This window comes from Panthera tigris, chromosome C2, assembly GCF_018350195.1.
Source record: "Panthera tigris isolate Pti1 chromosome C2, P.tigris_Pti1_mat1.1, whole genome shotgun sequence".
Taxonomy (NCBI): domain Eukaryota; kingdom Metazoa; phylum Chordata; class Mammalia; order Carnivora; family Felidae; genus Panthera; species Panthera tigris.
In genome coordinates, this window is record NC_056668.1 from 143,181,704 (window position 1) to 143,203,777 (window position 22,074).

A 22,074-nucleotide genomic window follows, 5' to 3' on the forward strand; every position below is an offset into this window, starting at 1 on the left:
GTAAAAAAGAAAATGTTTCCTATGTTTGAGAGGCACGGGTCTATTTCCATCCTAAAACGTCACTACCTTGGGGCGCCTGGGTGGCTCAGTCGGTTAAGCGGCCGACTTCGGCTCAGGTCCTGATCTCGCGGTCCGTGAGTTCGAGCCCCGCGTCGGGCTCTGTGCTCGCAGCTCAGAGCCTGGAGCCTGTTTCAGATTCTGTGTCTCCCTCTCTCTGACCCTCCCCCGTTCATGCTCTATCTCTCTGTCTCAAAAATAAATAAACGTTAAAAAAAAAATTAAAAAAAAAAAACCAAAAAACGTCACTACCTTTGATCATCTTAGCCTATCTCCAACAACACACTCGTATCACAGTTTTCGTTAACACTTCACCTCGCTTTTGAGTATATAAGTTCCTTGTTTGTAGGAAACGACAGTCCACCTACCGTGCATGTAGTAGTAACTCAACAAATGATCGAAAACTCATGCCAAACACACAGGTCAGACGCTGGAGAAACGACGAATTACCTACTGTTAGCCTCGTTAACAGTCAACCCCACTGCTTGGATGCCCCAGGCAGTAGCGTCCTAGCTACACAGCCTTCTTCCGTTTCCGATAGAAATGCAATTTCAATGAATGAAATGAAACTAAAGGCGCTCCATTAATTCAGAATATGAAAAGAAAATAAGCCAAAGGGGGAAATAAAGTGACGGAGGACGGAAGGCTTGGAAGAGCTAGCGTGCAAATCAAACAGGAGTTAGGGATGCCCAGGGGCGGGCCGCTCCCTAGTCAAAAAGGAGAGGGCAAGGGTTTGGGAAGAAAATGACGTGTCTCTTCCGAGCACCAACAGCAGCGGAGGTTGATCCCGACACTGCCCGCACCCTTAGCCCGGTCGAATCGAGTCACTCACCCCGAAGACAGGCTCCGTAGGGCCGCCCCCAGGGCCGCCGAGTTTCGATTCCCCAGTGTTTGGAAACGGACCGAAAACAAACCGGGTCGCCAGAGGTCACCGCGGGCTTCCGGTTTCCTCGAAGACACCGCCGCTTCCCCAGAGAAGGCAGCCGCTGCGGGAACGCCGCGGAAGGATTCCCATTTCTTTAGCCTCGGCTGCCCCGCAGTGGGCGCAGCCCGGCCCGTCGGCTGGGGCCCGGGAAGTTCTGGAAGGAGGGCCAACGCTAGGCACAAGAGGCCGAGCCGGCCCGGCAGAAGGCCCGTTACCCAGCAACACGCGCGCGAGACCCGGGCCCGCCGGCACCCGCCTCGTCAGCGTCCGCCGACCGACAGCCGCCTCGCGTTCCGCGCAGGGGAAGCGCTGTACAGGGGGGGCTGGAAGCAGCGCACCGCCGGAAGTAGGGCCCCAGCTGTTCTCAGGCTAGACGCCAGGGCCGCGCGAGCAAACCGGAAGTCAGGCCGAAGGGAGCTGACAGGGCATTCCAGAAGGCACAGCTTTGAGGGGTGGGGGAAGGAGGATGTGGGCGCGGCGTACTACGTGTCCCGTGAGCCTCCGCGGCGGGGCGGGGCCGCGGCGGCGCTAGGAGGCGGAGGCGGAGGCGGAGGCGAAGGCGGAGCTGGAGTTGGGTAAGGGCCGTTACCCGCCGCTGTGGCGGTCGAGTCGGTGGCTTGTTTTTCAGCAGTCCTCCAGCGACTTCTTTTCACTCAGCGACCGCTTGGGGGTCCCCGAGCGTTTGTGGTGCGTGTTGGGTCCTCTCAGCGCCGTTAAAGGTTAACAAAGCTCTCGCCTCGCTGTGGCTGGGAGTTGAAAACCTGTAACGATGCTTTCGGGACGAGGGGGGCGGCAGGAAGCTGTGCAGAGCTCCCCATCTCCGTTTCCTGGGCGCTGCTGCGAATTTTCAGGCTATCGTTTGAAACACAAGCTCGGCGAATTACTCATGGTCCCATAGTTCTTCAGAACACTGCTCTTAAAAAAAAAAAAATCTAATTTTTTGAGTTTAGTGCCAAGCTTTGGGATTTGGGAATTGTACCCGGCTGCCCTAGAGTTGCTACGGCCTTTGGTCGTTTCTAGATGATAATCCCTGAGCTGCGGAGTCGCGAGTTGTTGAATTCGTTACTGTCCTTGGAGGTCGCAGTCAGGTGGATCCCCTCAAGCTCTGCGGCTATTTCTGCCTTAAAAAAAATAAAGGAGAAAACGGTAAATGTAGGCAATTTATCCTCATTAACCGCCAATTAGCAACAATGACGCCCTTCGCCACCCTCTTACTTAGTATTTTGTCAACTGAAGGCTGAAATATTGGTTAAGGTTAGAAGATGTTTTTACATACCGTTTTGATTCATCACCGCACCTGTCATCTCTGATCAAAGGATGGGTTCGACTCAAGGGCTAACTTTTTTTTTTGGAGGGGGGGGGGGAGACAGAGAGAGAGAGAGGGAGGACACAGAATCCGAGGCAGGCTCCAGGCTCTGAGCTGTCAGCACAGAGCCCAACACAGGGCTCGAACCCACGAAGCGTGGGATCATGACCCGAGCCTAAGTCGGAAGCCCAACCGACTGAGCCACCCAGGCGCCCCTCAAGGGTTAACTTTAAAATAGGTTTTTGTTGATAACCTTCTCTTTTTGATTTAAGCGAAAATTAACAGCTGTTGTGAATAAACACCACACGAAGCTTAAAATTACATCCTATCTTTAAAATAGGTTAAAATCTAAATGTAATTTTTTAAAAAAAGTCCACTGGCTTCAATTTATCGGTCTGGAAGAGAGCAGTGTTTTTAATATTTTGGACATGAGTCATTTAGTTTTTGATTGCCTCGGTAATGTCTTTACAAACTTAAAAGACCACCAAACAGTTTGTCTTGGATAGCAGAGTTTTGAGGAATGTTAATAAAATTGGCTGAGGCACCCCAAATCATCAGAAATAAAGTGATTATCTGGTTTCTAATTTGTAGATATGTCAATGATCTCTATTTTTCAACTTCCATTCACAATTTAGAATAATTTGAGACTTGTTGAAAAGGGAAATGCATTTTTATCTTTTCTGAGTAAAGAGAAAATGACTTAGCTAATTATTTTAAAGTCAATTTGATGAGAGCCAATTTTTATTTAAAATACATACGTTGTTACTATAATTATGAAAAAGATGGGTTTTTATTAACAAAGTTATTTTTATATTAAAATGATTTTCTCCCATACATCATCACACACACACCCAAGGTGGGGGAAAAACAGGTAACCTACACAAAAGGATGTGAACTACTTAAGTCATGACTTGTTACACTGTACCCAAATGTGTGTGTATCCTGAAGCAACCTCTTCAAATCCCTAACCTTTCACTTTGCAAGGTACATGGAGGGTTTCCATACATACCCTTTACATAAAGTATAGTTTAAGGGTACTAATTCTCAGGTAGTCCACTTGTATGTTTTCTTCTGTAAAATTGATTTGCCTTAGAGTGTGCCTAAATCTGACACCTTTCCCCCTTCTTCTTTGGTCATGTCCCTCTCCCACTCTACAAATAAAGCAATACCTTTAACCTGACCCAAATCTGTTAAGAAAGTGAGTGATTCTAATGGCTGGGTAACTAATTCTTTTACAAGAGTGGCAATTTCCAAAGGCCTTCGAAAGTATTATAGGACTCAATTGAATTGTCAGCTTATTAGAAATAATTTTTGATGAGATACCTCTATGTGATTTTTGATACATGGCTTAGTGGTTCAAAAGAATGGTTGTTATAACCAGAAATCCTTCTACTCCCAAATACTTAGTATAGAAGAATACAAAATAGAAGAACAGAATTAACGCAAACTGTTTCTTTCAATAAATAGTATTGAAGAAAGTATTACTTTCCTAGCAATAAATAGCATCAATCCTGGATACATGATCTAAGTGGGGGTTGGGAGAGAAGGCCCTATCTATTTCTTTATGAGATGCATTTCCGGTAAGAACTGACTTGATATTTTATAATGATCATGATTTGTAATATGTTTGTTATTTGATCATTAGTAGTCTAATAATTTAATGATAACACAATACTAAAGAAAATTTTTGGAACTTATGTTCTGAGGATTTAAAAATAAATATATATATATATATATATATATTTTTTTTTTTTTTGCTGTTGTTACAGGAAAATGTAATAGGATGGTCAGTTTAAAATATTTTCAAACACTAAAATGTTAGGATAAAGTTATGTGGGAGAAGTGAGATAAAAATATGAATTCAAGGAGAGAAAGAATGATGATCAAGTTCCCATCTGTGAAAGGAGAGCTTGTTCGTGTCCTTTTCAATGGGATGAATGTTAGTGGATTTCAGATTACTATGCCATTTACATTCCATTTATAAAAGAGATACTACTGTCTCTAGCAGCTAACCTTGCTCTGGACATACAATCTGTGCTTCATAATTTTTTGACTTGAAATGCTTTGTATTCAATCGGAGTTAGCTTCTGACAGAGCTTTCGTTTTTTAAAAAAATAAAAATGTGAGTGTCATAATTATATGCACAGTAACTAAGCGCAGTGATTTTCTTTTGGAAACATGTAGGTGAAGAAAAATTTGATAAACCTGAACAGCCCTAAAGTAGGGAGAATAAATATGAGGACATCAACAGAGAATCCAGAATGTGGTAGGATTGCGCAGAGAAAGAAAAAACATCCAACAGAGGGAATCCTATACTCTTATTAAATGAAGTAAGAGCAACTCTCCTCTGAGGCTTGACAGTTATACTCTTGCTATTTGAGATATGAATTCATTAATTCCGTAATTAACAAATATTTATTTAGCACCTACCATGTGCCAGACATTGTTTTAGATACTGAGATCAAACAGGCAAAATGCCTTTTCCTAGCACAGAGCCCAACGCAAGGCTTGAATTCATGACCCTGAGATCAAGACCTGAGATGAGATCAAGAGTGAGACGCTTAACCTACTGAGCCACCCAGGCACCCCCAAAATGACTATTTAGATGTATAAGGACGTAAAAGCTATCACAGGGCTATCAGTCATGTGGATTAAGACCAGCAATTCCGTCCCATTAATTTTTTGTGACAGTTTCTATATGTGCCTATGAAAACTTTTTTTCCTATTTAGAATGAGGAGAGAAGAAATAATTCTGAGACTTTGACATCTGCACTGTAAAAACCAAGAAGACAAAGTCAGTTTGTCAGAGAAAAGACATTTTATAAAGCTACCAAATAAACAACAATGAAAGAATGACTTTAAGCTTCTGTAGGATCTGGAGAAAGAAATTAAGGTAGATTGTTTAAAAAGATTATATAGCAAAGGAGAGGGAAATTTTCCAAATTCATTGCACAACTCAGATTATATAGTAAAATTGTTGAATTTATAGTAGTTGCAAAGTTAAAGACATAATTTCCTAGTGTAGATTTTTAAATTGCCTATGTATAGTTGATTCTTAAAAGTACAAAAAAAGATGTGATTTTAATTCACTAATATTAATCATTTTCTCTACAGTCTTTAACTTTTTTTCTATTTTTAAAATTTTTATTTTAGAAAGAGAGTGTGAACAGGGGAGGGGCCGAGGGAGAAAGAGAGAATCTCAAGCAGGATCCACACTCAGTGCAGAGCTCGATGTGGAGCTCAATCCCACAATCCTGGGATCATGACCTGAGCAGAAATCAAGAGTCAGACACTCAACTGACTGAGCCACCCAGGTGCCCCTATATTTTTTTAAGTTTATTTATTTATTTTGAGAGGGAGAGAGAGAGCAAGAGAGCACATGAACACACAGAGAAGGGGCAGAGAGAGAGGATTCCAAGCAGGCTCTGCACTTGGAGCCTGATGCTGAGCTCTATCCCACGAATCAGGCAATTATGACCTGAGCCAAAATCAAGAGTTGGACACTCAGCCAAGTGAGCCACCTGGGCGCCCCTCTATAGTCATTTTATAATAATCCCCTCTGGCTTTAAAAAACTCCTCCCTCCCATCCCATAGCCAATCTGTTCACCTGGTTTTATGGATCCTACTTCTTAGCTATCTTTCAAATCCTAATTCATAATCCTTGCTGTGCTACAGTTTTCTATTATAATAGAACTATTATATAATATATATAATATGTACTATATATATTACATAGTTTATGTATAATATATAATTTATAACATAATTTGTTCTATATAATATATAACTATTATGTATTATGTCGTATATGTTATATAATATACTGTATATATTATACTATAGTATATAATATACTATATAGTATGACTATAATAGTTATACTAATATAACTATCATAATAGTTTTTTCTAATTAGTTTTTGTCTTTCGGCTTCCAACTTATTCTTTATATTGATATCTAAAATGATCTTTTGAAAATGTAAATGTTGCCATTACAGTTCTCCTCTCAAACTCCTGAAATGACTCCTTAGCATGTTTTAAAAAGCCATTCTAAAACTAGCCCAGCCTGTTTTTCCACCAGCTCTTATAAACATTGCCAACTCAGGCAATGAAATTTGGTATCTTTGTTCATTTATATACAGTTTTCATTGAGTTGACCTGGCTGTGATCTTATATATATACTTTTTTATTTTATCATTGATATATTTTTTTAATTTAAAAATTCTCACTTACTTGGGGAACCCTGGAAAGATTCTCCATCAGTTTGAGAATTATGACTCTTCTTACATTATTTTGTCTTAAAACGAAATCACATTTAGAAGAGGATCCTGTATGTCCAGATAATGGATATCATCATAGTGAGTCACAATTTTTTTTATATTATTGCATCGTAATTTTTTTTAGAGTATGTGACAGAAAGATATTATTTTGATACCGAGTGTTCCTTAGTAGTAATCAAAGCCCTTTGTGGCTGAAATAAAAAAAAAAAAATTAAAAAAAAACTTTTTTCTCCAAAGATCATCCTAAACTAATATCAAAATTCTTAATTATTCTTCTAAATTATAATGAATTGCATTGCCATACATTATTTCCAGGCATGATAAGAAAAGTTCTTGCCTTATCCCATCCTACCAGTACTTTTTCTGGAATAATCCAAATTTTCAACTTAAAGAAGTTTTTGGTTGTTTTTTTCTCTGACAAGACAGTTTGATGTATTTATTATCTTAAATGAACTGATATGTTTCAAATACCTTTGTTAGCTAATATAGAAGTTTAAGGATCAGAGATAAGGCAGTACTAGAACTACCTGGAAATAACTTATTGAGAAAATATGTTGAGAAAATCATTGATATGTTGAGCTTAGTGACTGAGGTGATTGCTCAAAATGAAGAGTTTTAGAAGCCAGATGATCCTTTTACTATTTTTCATTTTGATTTTTAATACTGTTTAGGTGAAAATGGAAATGAAATGACTACATTTACACCAAATCTTGTGTTTTCACTTGGGAATTTATTAGCAACAGAAATACGATTGAAATTACCAATAACATTTATATTCATGAAAAATGTAATTATTTCTTGACATTGAATATATCATTCACTAAGTTGGAATATTTAATATTTTGGTCAATATATTTTTTTAAGTTATCAAACATAGTCTAAAGAGTCTTAAGAGAATAAAAAAGTTTTTTTTGTCTATGCAGCTAGGCAGAAGACAACTACAGCTTTCCAGATAGAGCAAACTTACTTTAAAAAATATGCATATGGATATCTTTGATTTAGGGTGAAAATAATGTCCTGGATTGAGGAAAAGAGGAAGAAGCCTAGGGAAAAAAAATCTTTGCGTCTTGATATTAAGTGAATTAGCAGAATATTCCATAATCCATCGTTTCTAAAAGTCAACAAGAATCTTTATAAGATCATAATTATCTTGCATCTTTTAAAAAAATTATTGTAATGTTTTATTTTTGAAAGAGACAGAGAGAGCATGAGTAGGGGAGGGGCAGAGAGAGAGAGAGGGAGACCTAGAATCCGAATCAGGCTTCAGGCTCTGAGCTGTCAGCACAGAGCCCGACTTGGAGCTCAAACTCACAAGCTGTGAGATCATGACCTGAGCTAAAGTTGGACGCTTAACCGATGGATCCACCCAGGCGCCCCATCTTTCATCTTTACAAAACTGTGAGGCAGGTTTATTCATTTTTTTCAGAAGAGAAGTGTAGAGCAATAAAGAAATGATCAACTATAAAATATCAAGGCAGATATGTTTTTGTGTCTGTGTGTATATGTGTATATGCTATATATATATATATGCACACACACACATATGTACATACATACTATGTTTATGAAATGGTCCTTTAGTTAAGAGTTAGAGAAAGTATGCTTTTTCCCCACATGACCTAAATTATATCAGTCTCAAATTTTTTGCTGAGAAAATAATAAAAATTTTAAATATTGATAATACATAATGTTAATAATTTTGATTACTTCTTCTAGTGATATTTTAATGAAAAGATTTAGGAAAAATAGACTTAGGAGACATTCATTTTACTGCTTTACACACTGAAGGATGATATATTTAAAACCAAATATATCAGTATTATATTAAATGTATGTAGAGTACTCAGAACAAAGACTGTCATATTGGATTAAGAAAAATGCTGATTATAAGTGATCTGTGGAAAATAGCAAAGGATGAAAAAATATTGATCATGAGTAAGCTAAGCTAAAGTAGAAAGTAGCTTGATATATTAATGTGAGACAAAGCAGACTTTCAGGAAAAAAAAAAGTATTTCCACCAGAAGATAAATGGTTTGTGTGTATCTAATAAAACACCTTCACAATATATGAAGCATAGCTAGACAGAACTAAGAGATAAACACACAATACTGGCAGATTTTTAACTTAACTCCTTCACTAACTGATAGAATGGAAAAAAATATATATTAAGGAAATAGATGATTGGAATTAAAATTATTACTGTCATACCCACTAGGATGACTATTATCAAGCAAATGGAAAATATTCATCTTAAAATTAATATGGAATCCAAGGGATTCAAGGGAATCCCTGAATAGCCAAATCAATCTTGAGAAAGTGTAACAAACTAGAGGTTTCACATTGCTGGTTTCAAAACATGTTACAGAGCTACAGAATCAAAACAGTATATTACTGACCTAAAGACATACATATAAATCAATAGAATAGAGAGCCCCCCAAAACCCTCATATAAATGGTCAGATGATTTTCAAGAAAGATGCCAAGACCATTCAATGTGGAAATGGCAGTTTTTTCAGCCATTGGTGTTGAAAACAATGAAGTTGGACCCTTACCTCCCACCATATACAAAAATTAAGTAAAAATGGATCAAAAACTTAAATGTGAGAGCTAACACTATACAGTCTTAGAGAAAAACAGGAGAAACCTTCATGGCATTGGATTTGGCAATGAGTTTTTTATATGACCACAAAAGCACGGGCAACAAAAGAAAAAATAGATAGTGAAGGTCTCTAAATCACTAACAAAACACAAAAAAATCATCTAGTGATTCCAATATTGGAAAAATACTGTGATATTTACTTTGAATTTCATTAGAACTGTGTAAATACATAATTGAGTAAAAAATGTAACTTTGGCTTCAAAACTAAAATCACGCCTATGCTTAAATAATGTAGGCAGTAAATGACATGGGAAATGTTCATAATGTATTGGTAAGAAAGCAAATTTCCAAGTTCTGTTCAGGATTACAGGCTGGTTTATTTATGTCTTTTCCTTCCATTAAGATTACAATAAAAAAAATAAGAATATACCCATAACAGAAAAAGAAAGGGTTGGGGAGTCATCAATGGATAAAAGATTTCAACAAATATTCTGAAAGAAATGAGGTATGAACATGTTACCAAAGGAATGGACACCAAGAAGCTTCAGCACAGAATATATTGGAGAAGAGTCCACAGTGGAAATGGGAATTAATCTTCCCAGAAAGATAATGGCGAGGCTATGAGGGCCCTAAATGTAAGGTGGAGGATGAATATGGGAATTTTGCAAGTCTTTTATGAAACTAATGTGCCTCCTTGTCTTCTCCGTTTCATCGTGCAGAAAGGTGGCCCAAAGTTTTCTCCGAGGCCAAAAGAAGAAAAGACCCACCCACTCTAAAGAAATTGAGAATTGGACAAACTGAGAAAAACCTTTAGTGTGTTCCCTTCCAGGGTAAGAATTCCAACTTATTCCTATTCCTAGTGTGTCATGTTTACTTTGCAGATTTTGGTGTGATATGTTGAAGAAGCATGCTCTCAGTTTTACATTATGTAATTTAAAATTACTTCCATTTTCACATTCTCATTTTAAAACTCTTCGGTGATTCATTTTCTCAATATTTGTGTAGTGATTCTTGAAACAATAATTATGTAGTTACTCACTAGCACCCAAGATAAGAAAGTCATCACTCTTTATTAGAATTATGACACTTATTTCTAAAATGAGAAACATCAATGACAGTGTATAAATCATTTCGAATGACAAGTTGAAATTCTCTAATTAGACTATCTTGAGATTCTATTCTTGTGTCTTGTGATTTAAAGGAAATGGTGAACTTAATTGAAGATCGTTATTCCACAACATTAGTGGAACAAAATTTTACCTTTAAGCAAATCAACTATGTGACTTCCATGGCAAATAGATTAGATAAAAGTCAGTTGAGAATGGGCACATGTAGGGAGAAATAACTCCCAATCTGAAATTCATGCTCTCTTTGTTCAATCTACTGATATAATTCTAATCCATTTATAACACTATTGTATTTGACAGATTGTCTGAAGAACTTAATTTTAATTATCCTTGTTGGGTCTGTTGTTTTATTTTTAAGTCTCCATATACTGAATAAACTGCGGTATTTGTAACCAATATAGATTTAAAGCATACAGATTGATTACTAACATTTGAAATTAGCATTTAGAACAGTTTATCAGATTTCTACTATTTGTGAACTATTCCCTTAAAAATTTTAAAGCTGAAGACCATAGTTGCTGCAAATGATACCAATTTTTGATTATACCAATAAGCTGTTTCTTTCCATTCAACTTTGATTTCTGATTTGAGATGAAATTCATCAGTTATCTTCACTATTAAAATGAAAGAAAAAGTAAAGAAAATATCTATTGAGCATCTTGGAGCATTTTTTTTAAAGTGTATTTATTTTGAGACAGAACACACATGCACACACACACCACACACACACCACACACACATGAGTTGGGGAGGGGCAGAGGGATAGCATCCCAAGCAGGCTCCACACTGTCAGCACAGAGCCTGACTTGGGGCTTGGTCTCATGAACCATGAGATCATGACCTGAGCCAAAATCAAGCTTTGGTCACTTAACCAACTGAGCCACTCAGGCGCCCCATCTAGGAGCATTTATTAAGCTAGAATCTATCCAGAAGTATCTGCATAAACTAGTTCATGAACAGTAAAGCTAAATTACAAATTTGCACAGATAATAGGCTCTTAATAAGTTTCTGTTGAGTCATTAAGTATAATCTAAGGTTGACATATAGGCACAACTTTATTAATTAGGTAAATGAGTGAACAGTGAATGTTAAATTTACATCACAGAGAAAATTAAGGATAAATGCATTTTAGAGTTTAGAGGCAAACTAAATATTTGTTAAATTGAGCACTTGAGAAAAATCATTAAGGAAAGATGAAATAAGTATACTCATTTTGCATTGGTTTCTGTATATTTTAATTTTCTTATCTAACTACAAATTTAACTCACTTAAAAGCAGTGTAGAAAGGAAATCAAACATTTATTATATTGTTTTTAGTGTACCAGGCACTGAAATCGGTTTTTTTATATGCTGTTTCATTTTGTCATTAAAACCGTCCTATGACTTAAGCATTATTATCCTCAACACATACAGATGATAAAGTGATGTTCAGATCATTTAACTGACTTGCCTTAATTTAAAAATGTCAAGAAATGCAGCCAGAATTTAAATCTAGAGCTACAGAAGATATCCAGGTGATACAGCCATCCTGGTTTTTAAATATTTTGAGTATCAACACTGGCGGGGCACTCTAACTCTGAAGTTACTGTCATTTCCAATATTTTATAATACAAATATTCAGTGCTTTTCTTTGGCAGGAACTTTTTTAGATGCCAGGATACAGTGGTTAACAAGATAGATAGGAACCTTGCCCTAAGTGGATTTTCACTTGCTTGTAGAGGACTTTATCAAATAAATTATAATACAGTGTGTTAAGTGGTATGTAAAGGAAGTAAGACTGCTAGGGGCACATGGAAAGAGCATTGACCCCTACTTACCATTTTTCGGATTGGTTTAGGTATCACCTCTCTTAAGTGGCCTGATACCCTGTACCTGAAAGTGTTAGTGTGCCACATCTGCTTCCATAGCATCCTGTGTTTGTCTTATAATACTTGATACTTAACATTACTTGAGGAGAGGGATTTTTGTCTTTCCCTAAGCATTAAGTCTGGCTTTGGCAAACCCTCAAGAAGTGTCAGAACCAAAAACAAACAACAATAGAATCAGGATCTAAAACTGTAGCAAATAAGTAAGGAGTTTTAGATAAGATTTTAGGTATTGAGAAGTAATGGAGATTTCCTTGTAAAATAGGAGGCAAGTTTATTTTTCGAGAATGAGGAAGATGGTGTGAGATTTATAAAGGTTTAGAATAATCACAGTGAGGATACAGGAGGAAAGAGAAAGAATACGTAAAAAGGGTAGCCTTGAAGATGTGCTAACGGCTCCTCTGAGATGGAATCTTTTCATTTAGAGTGGTACCAGGAGACATGAGTACATAATTTCCTCTAAGAATCAGCAGCTCCTGGGCAAGAAATCAGGGATCAAGCCTGTATTTGGTAAGAATGTTCTTGGCCTCAAGTAGTTGGACAGAAAAATAGTTTAAACATGTAGGGGTTTTCTCACGTATCCAGAAGAACACACAGATATAGAATGACAGTAAGATTCCTAAAGTTAAGAGCAAAAAATTTTACTTCTCAGAATGTTACCATGCATTCTTCCCTGCATATCAATTGGAAATGGTTTTTCTTCTGTTTTTTTTTTTTCTGAATTCTTGTTTTCTACAATAAATGCATTTTACATTAAAATTGATCATTGAAATAAAGGTTTAGAAGGAAAGTATCTCTGTTTTGTTTCCAAAACATTTTTTAGTTTATGCTGAATGTTATTAGTACCAGATAACACTTGAGCATCATTAAGGAACCCAGGACATAAGAAGAAATGATTGTACATTTTATTATTATTTTTTTTATTTATTTATTTTTAAAAATTTTTTTTTCAACGTTTTTTTTTTTTTTTTTTAATTTATTTTTGGGACAGAGAGAGACAGAGCATGAACGGGGGAGGGGCAGAGAGAGAGGGAGACACAGAATCGGAAACAGGCTCCAGGCTCCGAGCCATCAGCCCAGAGCCTGACGCGGGGCTCGAACTCACAGACCGCGAGATCGTGACCTGGCTGAAGTCGGATGCTTAACCGACTGCGCCACCCAGGCGCCCCAATGATTGTACATTTTAAATGGGTGAATTTTTTGGTATGTGAGTAATATCTCAGTAAAGCTGTTAAAGCTAAAGAAATGAAGAGAAAAAATGGGAACTTCCTCCCCTACATGTAGCAAAACTTAATAGAAAAATTAACTTTTTGTTGTACAAGTAATGTATCAAGAGCTTTCTTAAAAAGTGGCTTCTGGTTTTGGGGTGGTGGGGAAAGGTGAATCATTGTAGATGAGGCCTAATCTACCAAAATTATTAAATAAGTCAAGCTTATATTTTTATACCAGACTCTCTTTTCTCAACCATTTGTATAATATATATGTCATAACTTGCTCTGATCTCACAACGCTTCCCAGCTTGCTCTTTTCTTTCTTTGCATTTCTGTTCTCCTGATTCACAGAAAGAAAAAAAAAAAAGACCAAAATACAAGAACAGGGGCACCTGGGTGTCTCAGTCGATTAAGAGTCTGACTCTTGGTTTTGGGTCAGGTTATGATCTCATGGTTCGTGAGATTGAGACGTCGGGCTCTGTGCTGACAGCCAGAGACTGTGTTGTGCTTCTTTCTGTTTCTCTCTCAAAATAAATAAATAAATATTAAAAATAAAACAGAAACCTACTTAAAGTTGGCTAAAATTGTTTTCTCCACTTTCTCACTTCATAATTACAGTTTAGCATGCTTCAATGAGGATTTCATCTCTACCACTAACCTAATGTTTATAGATCATTGATGACTTCCATGTTTAAATCCAATGTATATATCTCTGTTCTTCTTACTGAAATCCTAAGCAACATCTAACACAGTCATGTGTTCTGTCTTTCTGGAAACATGAGGGTCACCAACTTTGATTCCGTTACTTAGGCTGAAAACTTAGTAGTCAGTCTTGATCACTACCTTTCCCTTATTCCCTACACAAAATATATCCGTGAGTTCTACCTGGTTCACCTCTAAAACATATGCAATCAGTCTACTTTTCTTAGAGCCATATTTCTACACAAGACTAAAACATTATTTCTATCCTCAAATCATTTATACTGTAATATGATGTATTTTTAAAATACATACTTTGTTGAATTGTTCCATATATACAAAAAAGTGTGAAAATTATAGCTCACAAAGTAAGTACACCTGAGTAACCATATTCTGGGTAATGATGAAATCTCTTCCTCTCATTCATTATCTATCACAGTTGTTAGGACCCTTGAAGAACATTGCTTGCCCCCAAGAAGCTACCAAATGGCTACTCTTAGTCACTAGATCCCTTTGATCCAAAGCTGACTACTATCTTAACTTTTAACACTGCAAATTAGTTCTGCTTGTTTTAAAACTTTATTTAAATGGAATCATGTAACATGTATCTTTTTATCTGGCTTCTTTTGGTATTCACTCATGTCTGTGTAGCAGGAGTTTGTTCATTTTTATTGCTATACGCTATTCTACAATGTGAATTTACTGTATTTCATTTTTCTCTTCTACACTTTATAAGATATTTTAAAATTTTTTAATGTTTATTTTTGAGAGAGACAGAGTGTGAGCAGGGGGGCGGGGGGACAGGGGGAAGAGAGAGAGGGAGAATCCAAAGCAGGCTCTAGGCTCTGAGCTGTCAGCACAGAGCCTGATGCCAGGCTCGAATGCACAGACTGAGATCGTGACCTGAACCGAAGTGGGACACTTAACCAACTGAGCCACCCTGGCGCCCCTATAGATATTTTAGTTGTTTATTGTTTTTGGCTACAAATACTCTTGAACATATCTACTGAGATATATATGTGTGTGTGTGTGTTAGCTATAGATATTTGTGTCATATAAATACCTAGAAGTACATATGTTCAAATTTACTAGATAGTAAAAAGCAAGTTGCCAGTGGACATACCAGTTGGCAATGCAACCAGCTGTGTATGAGAGTTCAAGTTTGTTTATATCCTTGCTAACATTTGGCATCGTCGGTCCTTTTAACAGTGACTTTGCTGATAAGTTTATAGTGGTATCTCATTGTACTTTTTTTTTTAAGTTTTATTTTATTTATTTTGAGAGAGAGAGAGAGAGAGCGTGTGCGTGCACTCAGTTGGGGGAGGGACAGAGAGAGAAAGAGAGAGAATCCTGAGCAGGCTCTGCACACTCAGGGCAGAGCCCGATACAGGACTCGAACCTATAGACCGTGAGATCATGACTCAAGCTGAAACCAAGAGTCAGACGTTTAACTGACTGAGCCACCCAGGTGCCCCTCTCATTGTACTTTTGCTTTGTATTTCTTTTATGATTGTCAAGTTTGAGGCCTTGCCATATTTATTGGTTACATGGATTGACTCTTGTGAAGAACCTGTTTATGTGTTTTGGCTATTTTTCTACTGGGTTTTCTGACTTTTTTCTAATTGATAGATTTGTACCGGAAATCTTCCTGCACTTATAGTCATACTGGCGTCATATTTGTCCTTCACATAGGCCCAAATTTTCTTCTTGTCATGGTTCTTTATGGGCGGTGTCTTCAGTTTTCAAGTTTCAGCTCAAATGTCATTTTTCATGTAAAACCTTCCTTGACCATCTCCTCATCTCCCTCAGCATATACATCTATCATACCAACCTGTCTTTTTTCCCTTTAGCATCTATCAACATCTGAAATTATCTTATTTTTTTGTTTGCATATACTATCTACTTCCCTTCTTACTGGAATGTTAACTCCTGCTTACTATGTCTATTTTTATTCACTGCTGTTTCCCAGCAGTTGGAACTATTGTGTGGCATGTGAGAGGTTAAAATACCTGTTGAAAAAAATGAATGAATGAGTGAATCAGGGAACAAATTAATGCCAAATTTGAGGTACTGTTCGTTTTGATATATTTACAGAAGAGTACATACCATTTTTCCCCTAAAAGACTGTATGTTTTTGTGGATAGAAAGCAATGTTCTTGAACTAGGACCATTGCTTATTATTTCTTATGTGCATCATAATTACATTCCTGGTAAGATTATTTAACCCCTAATGATCTTCATTTTCCAAGGTAACTCTAAAAGTAGCCATTATTGGTACATTGCTTGTTCACCTTTGCAATTATAAAATTTACAAATCCATGAAACATTCTTCAATTTAACTTTTGCAACAAGAAGTTACAATTTAGCAAAATAAATTGAATCAAGTACTTTGGATACACAAGTGTTTAAGGCTACTTAATTAGCAGAAACAGTGCAGGTTGAAATTTATTGAAAATTTGTACTTTGATGGTTTATTTGGAAACTTGTTTTCATATTAAAATATTTCTTCAGAATTTTCAATAATTGATTTTAATTGAAGATCTGATATATAAGCTATAATTATGAACAACATGCAAAGAAAAATATTAAATCTGATGAATTAATATTATTCAAAGTTTTCTGTAGCTAGTCACCACTTTGATGTATGTAGATCAATATCAAATTTTTTTAGAATGTTTATTTCAAGGATAGATTATGTTATGTTACTAAAATATCTTTGAGAAATAACTGTTATATATTGTTAATTTTGTCTTTTTACATTTATATTAGTCCTTTGAATTTATTTCCTGTATTCATTTATAAAACTCATAATATTGAAAATGTAATTTTATTATATTTATTTAAAACACATATATACTTCAGTCTATTCTCATTCATGGTCATTATGTTTTATTATTACATCATTGTGAACACTGAATTAGCAAATTCTGAATCATTGCTCCTAGAGGAAATGCAGAATTAAATTCCTGCAAGCCTCTGGTCACCACATCTTCATTAATCATCACTACAGAAGCTTGTTTTCTGTGTGTTTCTGTTTAAAGACACCTTATTTAATCTATACTGTTGATTCATTAACATTGAGCTCATGGCCAACAGCACTATAACTCTTGCCTAAACAAAGCTTATCTAGCACAGATTTTCTCCTTAAGGTACATCACAGCCTTCTTGAACTTAAGAATGCTAGCTGTATGTGTGGGGGACATTTTAAACAATAAAATCACCAACAAAAGTGCAGTAATTGGGAAAATGTGGCACTAACTAGACCATGTCTCTTCTGAGACAAGAAGGCAGAGAATTGCCTGTGAAGGCGCAGCAAATATTGATATTTGAGGTTATAAATAATTTATAGTGAGTGGGAAAAATTACAAATATGGAATTTGCAAATAATGAGGATTGACGTATAGTTATATAAAACAATACAATTAAAAATTTTCTAATATAAAAACTTTGGAAAATAGAGCAGAAAACAATTTATAATCTTACCACCGTAAGATTTTTACATCTTTTTCCAATTTTTGCCTCTGGTATATATATTTTCAAATATTGCATGCACAGCTACATTTTTTGTCTTACACCTCAGTGTGCCTCTGGAAAACCCTCCTCCTCCATTGATGTATTTTTTTTTTTTAGCTTATTTATTTATTTAGAGAGAGAGCACAAACAAGGGAGGTGCAGAGAGAGGGGGAGAGAGAAAGAATCCTAAGCAGGCTCTGCACGGTCAGCGTGGAGCCCAGTGCAGAGCTTGAACACACAAAAACCGCAAGATCATGACCTAAGCTGAAACCGAGAGTTGGACACTTAACCAAATGGGCTCTCCAGGTGCCCCCGTTGATGTATATTTGATGGAGTTTTCTTTACCCCATGCTCCAGAGGTGGGTATGTGACCTATGCCTAAAAGTTGTGATGTTCACCAGCTACGGTCATTGATACTGGGATAGACATACGTTCACTTAGAGCCAGTGTGGTGCCGTAAGATTTTTGCTGGATTTCTGGAGGAGACATTTGCTCTTTTATACTGGACTTGAATGTTGCTGCCACTGTCTTTCATGTGGAACCTAAGGGTAAACCTAATGCAGAAGGAGGCAGACTAGAGAGACTAAGGAAAACCAAATCCTAACGAAATAATTTACTTGGTCTTGAATTAATTTATTTTTATAAAATTGTACATATTTAAGATGTATGATATAGTATTTTAACATATATATATATATATATATATATTGTTGAAATGATTACTACAATCAAGCTAATTATGATATCCATCACCTCACATAGTTGCTTTTGTGTTTGTATGGTAAGAACACTTAAGATTTCTTTTAGTGAATTTCAAATATACAACCTATACAACCTAGTATTATTAACTATGACCAGCGTACCATCAATTAGGTCTCTAGACCTTGACTCATATAACAGAAACTTTGTACCCTTTCACAAATATTGCCATCTCCTCCCCATCATCCCTGGTAACCACCATTTTCTCTGCTTCTGTGATTTTGACTTTTTTTCAAATTAAGTGATAATCATACAGTATTTTTTTTTCTGTGCCTGAATTATTTCATTTAGCGTGATGCCCTCCAGGTTCATCCATGTTGTCACAAATGACAGATTTCCTTCTTTTTTAAGGCTGAATGAAATTCCAGTGTGGGGAGGGTATGAATAATGTGAACAATGCCACAGTGAGCATGGGAGTGAAGATATTTCTTTGAGATAATTTTATTTCTTTTTGATATATACCCGGAAGGGAGATTATTAGATTATGGAACAAGCTATCAGTTTTGTATGGACCTGCATGCACATGTGTATGTGTGTGCACGTATACTTATGATTGGTCCTGAATGAAAATAATAACCGAATTCATTCCATATGACATTTAAGAACATTCAGTTGCTCAGGTACAGGAGAGGGGGGGGAAAAGATCACTAAGTTCACTAAAGGAAGGTCAAAAGGAAGCTCAGGGATTGGTTAGTTAGGGGTCATGTTTTAGGAGACTGAATCACCTCTAGCCCAAGCTTCTTCCTGACACTCATCACTGCCTTCTCTTAAGATTTGTTCCTTATTAGTAGTAAAGTGTAAATCTGTTTAGTAATCCTTACCTATATGATATATAAATGTCTCCTACACTAATCTGATCTTGTCATTTCTAGTTCTTTATTTTAATTCTTTCATACCTGCTGGAGGACCCATTTAAACAATCTCAAAGTCTGGGTGTGCCTGGGGGGCTCAGTTGGTTGAGCATCTGACTCTTGATTTTGCCTCAGGTCATTATCTGATGGTTTGTGGGATGGAGCCCCACTTTGGGCTCTATGCTGATAGCACAGAGCTTGCTTGAGAGTCTCTCTTTTCTCCCTCTGCCTCTACCCCTGCTTGTGCATGCACACACACACACACAAACTCTCTCTCTCTCTCTCTCTCTCTCTTTCTCAAAATAAATAAATAGATATTTTTAAAAAGAACCTCAAAGTCTGAATATATAGGTAGATTATTTTCCCTTTACTTTATTATGTGAATGTTAACTTGACTTAAGAATGCCAGCAAATCTTCACCCTGAGGTGTAGAGTTGCTTTTTTGGTGAGTGGAAGAAAGAGATAGATTGAATACTGCCACAGAAGTAGTTCTTTGTGACTTTGAGTTCACTACCAACTCCAAATTCAAGACTTTATAGATCCTTACTTAATCTTCAATATTTTCAATCTCTGGAGTCTAGTACTATTAGAGCACTTGGTTTATTCCAACCGTAAATCAAATGCCCTTTCTCCCATTCCTGGCGGTGTCCCTTCTTAATGTTTCCAGTTTATAGTAGTAAATACCCTCTACTAGTGGTCCCAAAGTCAGCTGGATGACTGTAGCATAGTATTCCAGTCTCCAGTGGTTTCAATCACAGCCAATAAAAAGAGAGATGAACCCTGAATCAGTGTATTTCTACCACTGGCCTCTTCTTATGGACCAGGAAAGACACCATCTCTAACAATTTGATATCTTTGAAGGCTGGATTAAAATAAATTTTTAACCTGTAACTCTAAGAAAATGTCTTTTTAGTGAAATGATGAAATGCTGCCTAAATCTGGTTTTTAATCTGTAGATAATCTAATCTTGAGCCCTGAATTCCCAGCTAGAATTCACTTTCTTTATGCCTTAAAGTAATTCCTAACTAGTGAAAGTTTGGTGCCCAACCCCCTGAATGGTTATGGTAAAAGTTAATTTGTGGCTTTGTTTTAGGGTAATGATTTTTAATCTGACGTGGAGTTGGACAATTTTACCATCCGTCCAAAATCCCATCTGGTAGTCCTTCAAATATACTTCAAATCTAAGACTTTCTTGTTCCCATCCTAATAAGGCCAGCTCAGTGTCACATTAAAAAAATACAAAGTCTCTTTTTAAAAGCATTGAAAATCAAGTCTTTATGAAGTTTCTTGAAGCAGTGGAAGAGGAGGAAGTCCTTCGTTTGAAACTAAGTAAAGTAAAATTTGTCTTTACCCATCTATCCTCTTCAAAGTTAACAAACTATGCAGGAATTACTTGCCTCTTTTCCTTAAAACTCATTTAAAAAATGACCTTTCACTTTCTTACTTAATTCCCTCCTGCCTCCTATACTCTCCCAAATCTAGTCTTACAATATCTTCATATTTTTTCCTCTATAAAGAGCATTCGCAGCCCCTCCATGTCTGCATTTTTACCTATCAGCCAACTAAGTCCCTGGGAGTAAATAAAAATTCTTTCTTAGAGATATGAACTGAAGAGGGGAAGATGAAGCTACATTTTTAACCTCTTCTGTCTCTACCTTATATGTCCCTTCAAGTATATATAATGCATGTAGATGTTAAGCAGTCTTCAGCACCTTGTAATGCCCATTTACCTCATCCATCACCTTGCATACTGCTCCTACTTAGGTTGTTGAAGCTTTGCTGCTTGACGCTTCTTTGTTAAAAACAAAACCAAACAATCTATTGGAGAACTGAGGGAGACGGTCTTTCTAGGTAAGGCAGTTAAGTGAGGGACTGGATGTGGGGGAGGAAGATGGCCTGGTGTATACTCCGCACCTCAGGAATGTTACTGAGTATGGAACAGCTGCCTTTAGAAAACTAGTTCTAGAAGACAAAATGTTTGCTTTTACAAGCCAAAGATGTGCTGAAGTACAGAGGGCTGCTAGATTGGCAGAGCTAGGTTCTGCAGTTCTCAGTTTAGTTGCAGTAAATAACGAAAGGACTTCCAGAGCTGCAGTTTGCAGCTACATGATACTTCAGAAGACTTTTGCAAATAGCCGAGTACTACTTATGAAAAGATAGAAAAAGTTGCCAGCAGGATAAAAAAAACACAAAAAAACGGAATCATGTGGTAGGTACAAGGGCAGGACTCAGTCTAAACTCTATATCGAAGCCAAAGAACGTGGAAAGTATCTTGGAAACAGGATAAAGAAGCAACCAGATGCGTAAACTGCAGGAAGAATTTCAGCCTCACAGTCCTGATACCCACCATACCCCCTCAAGTAATTTGGCCACCTCAGTCTCCCTGTTGCACTTACCTGTCAGATGACGGCTCTGGTACAGAGATGGCTTCTGGTTCTAACAGCACACTTCCCTTTTCCTTTTTATTTTTATTTTTTTTTTTATTTTTTTTATTTTTAATTTTTTTTTTCAACGTTTTTTATTTATTTTTGGGACAGAGAGAGACAGAGCATGAACGGGGGAGGGGCAGAGAGAGAGGGAGACACAGAATCGGAAACAGGCTCCAGGCTCCGAGCCATCAGCCCAGAGCCTGACGCGGGGCTCGAACTCACAGACCGCGAGATCGTGACCTGGCTGAAGTCGGACGCTTAACCGACTGCGCCACCCAGGCGCCCCTCCCTTTTCCTTTTTAATCTGACTTGTTGGAAAAGGTATAAACTATGTTGTGAGTTTAACTCTATAAAAGGCACTTTGGAGAAGTCCTTACCACCCATTTATTGAAGCCTTGCTGCAGCAACAAGAAGGGTTTCTGAGAAGCTGGACGATCAGGGTGCCAGAGCCTCT

At 37.0% G+C, this 22,074-nt stretch overlaps 1 protein-coding gene and 1 long non-coding RNA gene across 3 annotated transcripts in view; one reads left to right on the forward strand and one right to left on the reverse strand.

Moving 5' to 3' along the window:
* AZI2 (5-azacytidine induced 2) overlaps positions 1-1,418 on the reverse strand; it is a 37,991-nt gene extending 36,573 nt beyond the window's left edge. Inside the window, exon 1 of the mRNA XM_007097460.3 lies at positions 890-1,418. The gene's annotated coding sequence lies outside the window, so the exon portion shown is untranslated. The remainder of the gene's footprint in view (positions 1-889) is intronic.
* Positions 1,419-1,480: 62 nt separating this feature from the next.
* The window catches only part of LOC122230743, a 37,850-nt gene continuing 17,256 nt past the window's right edge, over positions 1,481-22,074 (forward strand). The window contains exons 1-2 of one of the 2 annotated variants that reach the window (XR_006207810.1): positions 1,481-1,557; positions 9,886-9,996. This is a non-coding gene — a long non-coding RNA (uncharacterized LOC122230743). The remainder of the gene's footprint in view (positions 1,558-9,885; positions 9,997-22,074) is intronic. The other variant, XR_006207809.1, reaches the window with a different exon arrangement.